The sequence below is a fragment of the Chrysemys picta genome, chromosome 3 (assembly GCF_011386835.1).
Source record: "Chrysemys picta bellii isolate R12L10 chromosome 3, ASM1138683v2, whole genome shotgun sequence".
Taxonomy (NCBI): domain Eukaryota; kingdom Metazoa; phylum Chordata; order Testudines; family Emydidae; genus Chrysemys; species Chrysemys picta.
In genome coordinates, this window is record NC_088793.1 from 136,226,083 (window position 1) to 136,237,608 (window position 11,526).

Consider the following 11,526-nt stretch of genomic DNA (forward strand, 5'->3'; position numbering starts at 1 on the left):
CACATTTTATCTCTGAAGCAGACGACTTCTCAAAAATTGTAGACCAGTGTAATGGAAAAGCCAATACCCCAACATAAACAAAAGTTTCCACCTCAATATCCCAGGGTGGTCATTAGGTCAATTTTAGTCTATGCCCCCACCTGAACCCACTGTTCACCTCTACCCATGCTCTTCCCCTGGGGTTTTATTGTTCCAGTCTCTGTTCCTGTTGTTAGACCTCTTTCCTCTACTGGAGTAACATCCTTTTCTGGAGTCAACTGACTGATGCACAAACTTAACTATAATTTACAGCAGTAAACACTTGTGTATATACATTAGTCTTAGAGAATTAAATAATAAAGGCAATTCACCTCCTGTATATTCAGTTAGCTTACTTGCACAACTCTGGCCAATCCCTTTCCTCCACTTTGTGCCCTCTGCACCCTTCAGCCCTCTCCTCTTGGCCTTAGCAGCAAGAAGCACACTAGAATCCCAAGTAAGGGCAGAGTGAGAGCAGCTGCTTCAGCAGATGTTACTGAGCATTCTTAGATTGCTCAAACACACTCAGTAATAGCAAATCAAACCATTGTGCAGGGGAGCAGATTGTGATGCTATACCCTCTTCCCCCCATGCTCCATCCTCATTTCACTCAGCAAGCACATTCAGCTGAAGACAGTGAGGACAGCAGCTTTGTGTCCAAGAGGTCTGAAGCCCAGCGCTCAGCAACAGCCTGGGAGTTTGCAATAGCAATGTGAGACGACAGGACAACTTTAAAAACCAGGATAAGATGCAGGATGTCCCACAACATGTGGGACATTTGAAAGGTATGCCAGTTCCTCAGGGAACCCAACCACTCTGAAACTATTTCTTGTAAACTAGCCTTCCAGATCATTAATTCTATCTTGTAGCTTTTGGATCAGACATTCATCTGTAGTGATCCTAACAGAGCCTACGTTGTCATCTAAAGTGGGGTTTCTGTCTCCCTAATCATGGAGGATAGCCCCTGCAAAATAACCTGGTCGTTACTTTAATTTCAGAGATATGTGGTGATATTTTCCTAAACAGGATCTGTTTTTTTGATATCTGCTTTAGTATTTTATGGGCTTGATGCAAGCCTATCACAGGCTCTTTCTCAAATGGTGGCACTCTGTCCTGCACAGTCAGAACTTCTTCATAATTTGTGGGGAATCAGGGAGGAAAGAGGGTTCAAAACTGGGTCCACATGCTACTAAGATGTTAAAGAACAGGATGGGTCACCCAGAGACAAAAACTTTGGCATTAGGATGTTGGCAGATTTTAGTAGGGTCAAGCTGGAGCTTTAGTTGTAGACAGTCATTTTCCCCAGTTGGCTCCGGGAAGTGAAAATAACTACTGTATTTAATATGTTTGTAGAATTAATAGACAAGCAATATGGGGTTTGTTTTTGTGTCATTAAAAGAAATACTTGGTCATGGTGACACAACAAGCAGAACAGCTCAGGTCATCAAGTAGTTTGGTGCAGATAATACAGACAGTCTATTTTCAGACTACAGTTTATGATTTCAGTGAAACCATTTTCCCACAAGGAAGTAACAGGAATATTTATAGGTGTCAAATAATAAAATGTGGCCCACTACTGATCCCAATACTATTTAACTTATGTAATAGCTTTGGGCAAATTTCTAGTTTCAAAATTAATTATAAAACAGAAGATTCAATTACTTCTACTTTTCAGTCTGTTAAAAACACATTACCTGATTCTTTTGTACTCCAGTGGGAAAAGTCATTTATGAAGGATTTGGGTGTTCAAAAAGAACCACAGATCAAATCCCTAACCTTTACAAATAGAAGTATGCCCCATCATCACAAAATACTGAGGAGGTTTTAGACAGATGGAAGTCTGTTTATTTCTTGCCTCACCAGCATAACTGTTCTGAAAATGAACATTAGCCAGATTCTATTTCTGTCAAGAATTAACTCTGTTTCATTACCCAAATGTGTGTGTTTTAAAACAAAATCAACTAAGCTGGGTACAGACTGTATTTGGTTAATTAAATATCCAAAATTTTATAGAGAGTACCTATACCAAACCAAAATAGTGGAGTTGCACCCTCATAAGATTTATTACTTTTCTGCTCAGACTTACTAGATTGCTACAGCTGAAAATACTCAGCTCAACAGCGCTGGGCTGTAACAGAACTCTCAATTTTTTCAGCCTTAGACATATCTCATTTACGCTTAAGGAAGATTTTCCTTTATCCTGAGTAGACAAGCCCTTATACCTATTCCCACACCACACCTTTGTTAAAGGTTTCAAGGGTAGATCAGTGGTTTGACTAAGTATTGGGTGAAATCCCGACCTTACTGAAATCAATGGGAGATTTGCCACTGACTTCAATCAAGCCAGGATTTATCCACCACCTTTCAAGAATGTTAATATTAGAAACAGGAAATTCAAGAGTTAAGATTAAACTTCACAAAAACCCAGGTATCTAAATAAACACAATGTGAGTTTGTTTATCTCAATTTGAAGAGAATAAAGGCCTATATTTTGAGTAACAGACTCATATACTGGAGACACAATGGTAGAATAAGCAACTGTGATCCTATATTGTGCAAATGTTCTATTCGGGAATAATTTTGGAGGAGGTATGTTTCACAGTTACAAACTTTTTGAGGAATAAATCAACTTCACGTTACTGTCTGGTAAGGATGATCTAGATCCATTGATTCTTGGTCCTGGAATGAATCAGCTTCTTCTTGCATCTGGAAGGAAAATCTTTAAATAATATTCCTACTAATAAAATTACTTGATAAGTTCTGGGATGTGTCATTTATGGCAAAATATACATGTATCGAAAAGGGTACCTATAGCATTTACATTCAGCCATAAAATCCTGTATTAGGTACATGGAAAATACCAATAAAACTTTGCTACTTCTTTCCTTAACTCTTTTATTTGGCTATATAATTGAAAATATTTGTGGTAAAAATATTCTTTACTAAAGTGATTTTAAAAACACAATGAAGTAGCTGTTGCTTATACTATATACACCTGTCTTGATTTACTGCTCATAGATCTTATCTAAGTTGAGAATAGAGGTTATGACTGACATCCTAGCTAGCATGACTTTATCCCTCGTATAGATAGAGATTAACAACTTTTAATAAATGTTAGCTGGTCTTGGTAAACCTAGGTTCTCCCCTAACATGATGCCAACTACAACTTTTTCCCCAATCTAGACAAAGCCACAGTGGTTATACAGTTTGGTCTGCCAGGGGTCGGGGATGCCGTGAAGGGAACTTTTTCCTCTTTGCAGGGAAGATGGGGGGAAAAGCTATTCAGTAGTGAATCTTCCAGCCATGTGAGGAGCAATGCTCATGACTCCAATGTGAATAACATTCAGTCCTTTGCATCTAGAAAAACAGCAGTGAAAACAAAGGCCTTCAAAGGCTGGTAAGAGGTATAAAGAGGGGAAGAAGTAGAGATACAGAGGGTTTACAGTGCCCAGCATAATAGGGTCCTGTTTTCACTTGGGCCCTAGGCACTAATGCAATAAACATGATTAAGAATAGAGATTTAAAAAAAAATACTCTCATGAGAGTGTTAAGTGATTATTAAGATAAGAAGAAAGTAAAGTTTGTTTTAGGTGCCAGATGTGTGTGTATATAGGCTAAAGCTGTGTTTCCCAAACTTGGGATGCCACTTGTGTAGGGAAAGCCCCTGGCGGGCTGGGCAGGTTTGTGTACCTGCCGCGTCCGCAGGTCCGACCAATCGCGGCTCCCACTGGCCGCGGTTCACTGCGGCCAGTACATCCCTCAGCCTGCACCACTTTCAGCAGCTCCCATTGGTGAACTGCAGCCAGTGGGAGTTGTGATCGGCCGGACCTGCAGATGCGGCAGGTACACAAACCGGCCCGGCCCACCAGGGGCTTTCCCTACACAAGCGGCGTCCCAAGTTTGGGAAACACTGGGCTAAAGAGATGCTCAAAATGAGCAGGGCTTTATAACCTGCCCTGCGAATCCTGTCACTGCCACAACCTTGCTCCTATGTCAAGCTTCAGTATTTCATAACACTTCCACAAGTAAACTACAATAGAACCTCAGAGTTACAAACTGTCTGGTCAACCACACACCTCATTTGGAACTAGATTTACACAATCAGGCAGCAGCAGCAGCAGACTAAAAAATTATATATATATATATATAGTACTGTGTTAAATGTAAACTACTAAAAAGATAAAGTGAAAGTTTAAAATAAAAGATTTGACAAGGTAAGGAAACTGTTTCTGTGCTTGTTTCATTTAAATTAAGATGGTTAATAGCAGCACATGTCTTCTGCTTAATAAAGTTTCAAATTTGTATTGTCAATGTTCAGTTGTAAACGTTTGAAAGAAGAACCATAACATTTTGTTCAGAGTTACAAACATTTCAGAGTTATGAACAACCTCCATTCCTTAAGTGTTCGAAACTCTGAGGTTCTACTGTATGTCTTTTCCTCTCCACGTTTTTATTTACATATGTGTACACCTCCCCACACACATACACAAACACACACACATGTGCACGATCAAAATGCCAATTTCCCCCTTCCCATACTAGTCTCTTCTTTATTTGACTGGTGTCTTGAGAATCATCTAAAAAATTAACAGTTAAACACAATCAGAGAGAGAGAGAGAGAACAAAAGCTCAAGAAATCATTTGTTATGAAACTTGCTAGTTGTCATAGAATATCTATTAACTTTATTGTATAGACCAGGGAAGAAACAAAGGCAAGAAGATATTTCCCACTTTAGCCATGTCACTGATAAATACAACACCCCAGAAAGAAAAAAAAGAGTGTTTGCAAAGACCACACATCAGTAGTAATAGCAGCCTGTTCAACAACCAGCAATTTTTAATCTCTCGCTCTGCTGAATATGTTCAATGCTGGAAGCAACCTCTTCAAGGAAATTTGAACCATCCCCCGATGTCCTTTCTGAGGACAGGGCAGTCTGCAGCCCCAAAGAAGCAGCTGCGTCTTCAAAGGACTGAGCTTTTGTTTTAATTCCCATCACCTCTTACATCATCTGGAGGGACTGTGGAAGTTGGAGACGCAGGAAACAGAGCTGGCCTTTGAACATGAGTGTGTGTGTGTGTGCACGCATGGGGGAGGAGGGAATTTTAACACTTTCTATCCTATCATCATCTTTCAATGTGGGTGACCCAGAAAGCAGCAGTAGCTGCAATCTCACCAGCAACAGTATGAAGAGAGGTGGTAAAAGCAGAAAAGGCCAGGAGCCAGAGGAGGAAGAAGAGTGCTGTTAATACTCCTCCATTCCTTCCTACAGAGTATTCAAACACTAAACAGTTATTAATGCTGTACTGTTTTTGTAACCTGATCCCTGATTTGGGGCCAAATTTCCTACCTGCCACACCTGGCCTGGACTTAGAGCAGCAACCAATAGAGCAAGCATATCTTTGTGTGTGCCTGTGATCATTCCGAAGCATAAACACAATGCCTTCAGCTAGGTAGACTGGCGGCGTTGGGAAGCAACAGCAGCAGCAGTTAGTGTATCCATGATGAGGGCCGCTTATACTGCCCCCCTACTCCTCCTAAATCAGAACCCACTGAAAAATGTGAGTGGTATGGAAAGTCCCAGGAGCAGCAGCTGCGCCTATTAAAAAGAACATCCTTGTACACAGAATGCATTTATGTAATACCTAGAAATCACTCCATCCCATTTGTAATGGAGACAGAACTGATTTCCTCCAGACAAACATGACATTAATTCCAGTATGTGTATTTTGAAGCATATTCACCAGATTTTCCAGGAGCAACAAATTTGTTTTTTGTCAGGTATAAAATTACTGGCAGATGTTCAGCAAGCTGTCCTTTCTCATTATTTATATCTTCAATTTGGAGTCATTCTTCATATACAAAGATTCTGTTCTAAATAAAAAAATAAATCTTACTGTTCCAAAAAAAAAAAATCATACCAACAGCTTCTTTAAAATAGAGTGATTTAAAGGTGAAGTGTTTTTTTTTTTAAAGCAACACATTTTAAAATCTATTTAGAATCTATAATCACAAAGATGTATATAATAATTCAGTGAAACATGCCTCTAATTCTCAAACCTAAATGTTCAAAACTCATGAGTCATACCACCAACAGTTATCATGGATTGGGTTAAAAATCATCAGATTTAAAAGAATAATAAATGTGGGGTTATTTATAAACACCTTCTGGGTTTTTTACTTTTGGGATACACTCGTGTCTGTAGTAGTGCTAAGCAGAAGAAGGAAATGCCTTTTTGTGAAGGATGTAAAGACTGAAATGTTGTTTCATTCCAATTTGAAACAAAACTGAAAAATGTTGAAGCTCTCTGCCAAAGAAAATTCTGAACTTTTGTTTGTTTATTTCAGCTCCATCTAAACGTTTTATATTGATAAAGTAATTTTGTTTCAATTTTGATTTTATAATTCTAAAATAAAAAATTAAATTAAAAAAGTCATTTCAAAACAAGCAAAACATTTCATTCCAAAAAATATCAAATAGGAGATTTAGACTTTTCAGAATCTTTTCCAGCTTTTTCTCCTAACCCAAATTTTGGCACAATCAATATGATTTGGAGAAGTATTTTTATTTTTATAGAACTGCACCTTCTGATGCAAAATAGTTCAGACAACATTTTTTTTTTCAACCAGATCTATTCTTCAGGCTTTCTGCTGCAACTATGAAGACCAAAACCATACTTTAATATATTAAAGCTGAAATTCTCACAACATAATTTATTTCCAAGAGTGAAAACTTAAAGAAATAAATATTGCAATGAAATATTGTGATGAAATCATGAGAGCTGGCAACAATCCATGTATGAGATTCTCCTCCCTCTTCCCCCATGCACAAATCTCCAATCTTACAATGTTTAATTCTGTTTCAATGTTATTAGATCGTTACCTGTACTAAAGGTTGTTGTTTTTTTGTTTTTAAATTGGGCCTATGCCTTTTATTGCTTCTTTACATGTATAAGAAACTTTTCTGAGCTGCTCGTCTGCTCTAACTAGAGGACTTCTGGGGACCCAAAGTATGTTTATCGTGCAGCTCATTTCTTAGGCCTTGTCTGAATGGTGATATTTAAAATTTTGACTGAAATTACTTGTCCAATGCAACATATTAACTGTGTAACAAAGCCCGGAAAAGAACGCAGGAGTCCTGATTGCGCCTTTCAAATTTAATTGTTTGACAAACTTCCCCTTAATTAAATGGAATTAAACTAAATATTTGGGTGTGGGAGGACAGAATTCACATTTAAGTATAGTTAAGACACTATAGGAAAACTACCGTCTTTTTGCAGAGCTACTTGCAAGAAATGCACAACTAGACCATACTTCTTTCCCTCCACATTGGGTATACCATAACACAATGAAGGAGAATGTCACTGCCCTGGGCAAGGACCCACCCACAAAACAAAGTTTGTCTTGAAAAATTAAAGACAAAGATGATAATTGGAGATGCATCAAAAAGGGATACTGAAAGTTCAGCTATTTGAAAACTCTCTATAAAATCTGATAACCAGAACAACGAAAGTGTCTCAATGTCTACATTTATGGCAGGATGTAGAGTACAGATGCAGCAGGCTCCCCCTATCCTGCGTATAGATCACAGCGTAGACAGTGAGGGACTACCTAGGAGAGTAGAGTGAAGATTCACCTGAACCCTAATTATATACTCGAAACAGCTCTCTGCATACCCAAGCAGTGTTTCCCATGTCTACATTACTATTTTTAGCAGTGTAGTGTCCTACTGCCTCCTTGCTGCCGGAGCCTTTCCCTGAGTCAGACTCAGGCAGTGGGGAAAGGCTCTGTCGGCCCCCTACTATCCAAGCATTTCCCTGCTACCTCTCCACTGCCAGAGCCTGTCACTGTGGCATGTAGCTACTTGTACCCTACACACCACCACCAGTGTACATAAGGCCAATGAATGAGAAGGATGATACAGAAAATATTAAATCTACTGTGGAAAATTCCAAGAAAAAAAATCGTCTACATTCAGAAAATGATTAGCTGTAGAAAATAGATCAAGACAAAATAATGCTGTAAGTTTAGGATTCTCAGAAGATGTAGGAAAAAGCAATTCAATTACGTCAATAGACAAGACACTTAGAAAACAACTTTAATATGCCAACTTAATGTCTTCCTTTAGAAAACTGAGTGAGCACAATGCCAGAGTCTGGTCAGTCTTCAACTGACCAGAAATCACAGCCCTTTCTGGTGAAATTGCAAGGGGAGTCAAGAAAGGAGGAAGCAGTGCAATTGGCAAAGTGGGGATAAATCAAATTACCCTAGGGAAAGATGACAAAGGAGCCAATTTTCCAAGATTTTATTAAGGAAGTAAAAAAGTTCAGACGTGAAGAAGGAAAAAAGATTTCAAGAACTAAACTTGAACTAAATTTGACATTCTGTGTTATTTTCTCAGCTAAGCTTAAAATCAAGTAGGAAGATAAAATTCATTAGCCTTTTTTTGGCCCAGAGGAATTTCAAATGTTATTGGTCTACAAGTTGCAGAACTTGAATGAATCTCTCCACTCATACATACAGCTTGCAACTCCACTGAGCAGCAAAATGTTCTTCCCTTCTGAAACATTTGTGTTCTTGGAGGCTCATTTCTAGGCAGAACAAAGTGCTAGATGTTTCTTGGGTCTCATCCTTTGAAACATTAAAGGTGAGCAGCAAAAAGTTTTTTTTTTTTAAATGGACTTACTATTGCTTCTTTAGGATGCAATGAATGTATAGATTCCCTCCTCTCTCCAAATTATTTTCTGCTTGTTGATTTTTACTTTAGAAATGTCAGGAATGTCAAGTCTGGAGTTTTCATTTCTTTACTGGTCACCTTTAATAAAGAAATTATATAAAGGAACAATCCAGTTATAACTGTACATACCTTAGACATGTTTGAAGCAATGCCTTCAGTTTCTTTGATGCGTAGTAGAAAAGTACATATGAATTCATAGTCTGGAGCCCTCTCCAATGATTTATTTCATTCAGGTTTTGACATTCAGAAGTAATTTGGCCTTCCTCTTCTTTTACATACTTCAGCAAGAAAAATTGCCCTGTGGACTAGTTGTTCTATAGTTATCTAGATTCAGGAGCTGTAGGTGCATGGGATTTCCATTTCTGTGATTTTGAGGAAGAATTGATAAAGTATTAGGCTAATATTTATTTAGAAACATTCTGACCATGGCATATGAAATTTCACTAATGTTAGATAGAGGAATAAAGAGCCTGCTGGAATGGTGATCAATGCTTCAAATTTTGTTTATTATGTATTGGTTGGGGGTATTCACCATTTTTCCAGTGATTTAACTGAAGTGACATTAAAAAAGGTTAAGTGTTAATATAAAACTCTTCCTCAACTTAGCTAATATAATGCAGCATAGAAATGAAATTCAGAATGATTTGACTGGATGCTGAAAGAGTGCCTCATAAAGTCATTTGCAGTTATCTTTTTATTATATTCACTAAGTTTGGGTTCTAAGCCAATTTTTACAAATGGTTCAAATTATCATATCTCAGCACAGAAGCAGCTGTTATCCGTAACGTCTGAAAGAATTGTTTAAGACAATTCCCCTCTGAATAGCAGTACAAGAAAAGGATGCTTATTGTCTTCCCTTATTTTTGACATTAGTACTGAGCTCCTAGCAACTGGAATAAAACAAAAAAACATCAATATAAAAATACAGATGGAGAAAAAGAATAGAAGGGAGTAATATTTGCTGATGGCACTTGCTTCCTGGTCAGTAATCCGTATTTTACTATTCCAGCAAAACTTGAATGAACTGACTAGTTTACCATGAATATTCCAACTAAGATCCTGCTCTTGCAGTCATGAAAATAATGTTACTCACATGCATTGACCTTGCTGTGCAGAAAGAAAAACTAGACACAACGGATGTGCTTTAATTGGAGTGCAACCCTATTCACTTAAAATATCTTTACCAGCAATAAATCAAACCACGCAGTTCATTTTTTCCTTCATCATTTACACATATTTTGGAGGGCTGTCATCAGTCCTTACCCTTTCCATCCTGGTCCCACAAGCTGATTGTTGAGACCCCATCTCCCTCCCCTCATATGAGGGTTAAGGGGGGACTGGAAAAAGGGAAGCAATTGTCCCTCTACTTTATCAGACATTCAGAGTCCAAATCCTCTTTTTTCCCCAATTTTCTGAGAGGATGCCTCTCCCCAAACTCCTTTCCAACTCCTGTTTATCTGTGAACCATATCCCTTCTGTAACAAATGCCTTCATGGGACACCAGTCAAACTTGTTACCTATTGTGACATTTCTGACCTAACAGCTGTCCCTATTTCCATTGGGTCACTGACCAGCTATGGGGAAGGTGAAAAACAAACAAACACCCCTTCTGGCAGGGCATGAAAAATTTCTTCCCACCCCCCAAAGGAACAAGGGAACCAGCATAATACCCACATCTAACCCCAGAAACCCAGTCCTACTCTGATTCCATCGGTTGGCAGGTTGGTGCTGCTGGCCCAAGGTAGAAAGAGAGAATTCCTCCCATGTTGCATGGGGTATAAAAATACCTCTGCCAAGCTCATGTTGTGCAAGTGTTTCCCCATACCTTGTCCTGCTGTTTCCCTTTCCTCCCTGATTCTGTTCAGGTGAGTTCCTCTTAGAACTCCTTTGAGTGCAGCTCCCTATATTGTCCCCACCTTCTTTCTTTTTGTAGCCAGGCAAGGAATAACTGCATTCAGTTGCAGTGAGCACACTTGCAGGATTGAGACCTATAAGTGGGTGAAATATGCATTTAGAAAAATGCACAACTGCTTGAAATCCAAGTTACCAGAGATTTCATATTAAAGTGGAAAATAAGTCCATATATGCAGAAAATTTCACTAAGCATAAATGGGTTAATCTATGAGCAAAAAATTGTGAAAATTAGTCCTTTTTGAGCAAGTGTGCTTTTTGCATTACATACATGGACAAAAATTGCCTGAGAGTTTCACTGTCCTATCTTGCACAGTGGCAAGCACTAGATGCTTCAGTGAAAAGTGCAAAAACCACTACTATAGGCAGATGTGCACATGATGTACCTGCTGTAGAGATGAAACAGAGTTGGTGTTGTCTGTAGAACCCCTGCCACATGGAAATTAGAAGGTGTGCAGTGAATGAAGCATGGGATTGCAGGAAGAGAAAGTTCCTGGATGCTGGGCAAGTCACTTAAACCAAAATGTTCACAGATGAGCATGTTGCGCAGAGGACCGTGCAGTAAGTTGTTTATAAAAAGTCAACAAAAAATTAAAAGCAGGAAGACTGGATTCGTTGAAACAAAAAGTCCTACGGATACCACCCAAGGTCTCAAGATCATGTTTGGTAGAGCTGGGCAAATTTTTTTGTCCAAAACTTTTTTAGATTCAGTTATAACAAAATATTCCATGAATTTGTGTTGATTTTGCCAATTGTTTCAGTTTAAAATAAATGTCAATATTTTTGTAATTGTTTAGGGTTTCATTTTGACATTTTCAAAACAAAATGTTTATATATTTTTTTAATCCTAAACAACTTTTAG

The 11,526-nt window shown here is 38.4% G+C and overlaps 1 long non-coding RNA gene across 2 annotated transcripts; it reads right to left on the reverse strand.

The window, feature by feature from the left end:
* Positions 1–4,717: 4,717 nt before the first annotated feature.
* LOC135982051 (uncharacterized) lies at positions 4,718–10,643 on the reverse strand. 2 transcript variants are annotated; one of them, XR_010599258.1, is made up of 3 exons: positions 10,579–10,643; positions 8,883–9,115; positions 4,718–5,890 (listed from the first exon to the last, which is right to left on the reverse strand). It is a non-coding gene; the product is annotated as an uncharacterized LOC135982051 (long non-coding RNA). The 2 variants fall into 2 exon arrangements; XR_010599257.1 differs by lacking the exon at positions 10,579–10,643 and adding an exon at positions 10,428–10,567.
* Between the last annotated feature and the right edge of the window lie 883 nt (positions 10,644–11,526).